At 38.0% G+C, this 1,391-nt stretch overlaps 1 protein-coding gene and 1 long non-coding RNA gene across 2 annotated transcripts in view; both read right to left on the bottom strand.

Moving 5' to 3' along the window:
• The window catches only part of LOC116703247 (transmembrane protease serine 9-like), a gene marked incomplete in the record, with an annotated part of 81,409 nt that overhangs the window by 74,957 nt on the left and 5,061 nt on the right, over nucleotides 1–1,391 (bottom strand).
• LOC116702571 (uncharacterized) overlaps nucleotides 1–1,391 on the bottom strand; it is a 22,357-nt gene that overhangs the window by 20,101 nt on the left and 865 nt on the right. The window lies entirely within an intron of this gene.

Below are 1,391 nucleotides of genomic sequence, written 5' to 3'. Positions count from 1 at the left end.
TCAGGAGTTTAAAGTAAAACAAAGTCAAACCAATGGACAGGTCCACTACAACTTCAAAACAAATAACTGAAACCTTCTAACCCTCTCAAATTGACAGATCATAGACAGGGACAAATAAAAATAACGTTAGCATTGATGTTCTGATGCTGTTAAAGCTGTTTATGCTGTTTACATGACCATTTAAAAATTTCCATGAAATATGCTGTAAATGTTAATGTTCCCAAGAGGATAACTCCTGACTTTTCAGCTGACAACTGAACGTTTTCTCTCACCCCATTAAATTAATTCTAAATTAATTTGAAGATTTGATCACAAGAAACAATGTTTTAACAAGTAAATCCCTGTGTTGTACCATGTAGGCAAGGGGCCCGATGTGGCTACTTGCACCAACAAAGGCAATGAAGAAGAAAACAGATTGCAACCGAACATTGAAACAATTTGAAATGGGTTTTTTTTCTTCTTTTTTTAATGAAAATAAGACATTCAACACTTTGTTAGACCTAAAGGAGACCCATAGTGTGATTTGGTGAGAAACTTAACTTTTAAACTCATCCAAGAAAACTCCACAGGTGAACTTTTGTCACCTTTCCCCCGGCACCATCACCAGAACAAACCCTGTACTGCAAAGGGTTTTTGCAGTAATTCATCTTTAAATATTTTTAACCCTAAAGGAGAATTCCAGTCGATTCCAACACGTAGCTCTGTTGTCTGTAAATGTGGAGTGCTGTCAGTAGAGAGAAAGATGAAACCAATCGCCGCTGCCTACACTGTGTTGTCCTCCTGCTAGAGTTAGCACCCAACAGGCTGAAACAGGGCAAGTTTTAAACTTTTTTTTAGCCTCTAAACATGTTCAAAATGTTAATAACAGTGCCTAGCCATGTGCAGTGATTCCTTCTGAGGGAAAACAGTGAATTTGACTGAAGTAGACGTGACAAAAGGCGTGTTTAGACTAGTGTGGATTTCACCGGAAAACAGGAAATAAACAGAGGTTTGTGCACTGGCCAAATTAACACAGCTTTTATGCATTTCTGTCACATTTACTGCAGTCAAATTAGTTGTGTTCACTTGGAAGGAATCACTTCACATGGGCAGGCACTTGTAATGACATTTTGAACATGTTTTGAGGCTAAAAAAATGTTTAAAACTTGCCCTGTTTAAGCCTGTTGGGTGCTAACTTTAGCAGGAGGATAACACGGTGTAGGCAGTACCGATTGGTTTCATCTTCCTCTCTACTGACAGCACTCCACATTTACAGACAAAAGAGCTACAAGGTTGGAATTGACCGGAATTCTCCTTTAATGATATTTCTAAAATTCTGTTTTGTTTCTGGAAGGTGGTACTCATTTTTGTATTTAAATGTCTGAGTAAACTCAGTTGTTGTCACCCTTGTA

Source organism: Etheostoma spectabile, chromosome 15, assembly GCF_008692095.1.
Source record: "Etheostoma spectabile isolate EspeVRDwgs_2016 chromosome 15, UIUC_Espe_1.0, whole genome shotgun sequence".
NCBI classification, from domain to species: Eukaryota; Metazoa; Chordata; class Actinopteri; order Perciformes; family Percidae; genus Etheostoma; species Etheostoma spectabile.
Note: the sequence above shows the minus strand (reverse complement) of the source record. Positions and strands in the feature narration are given on the sequence as shown.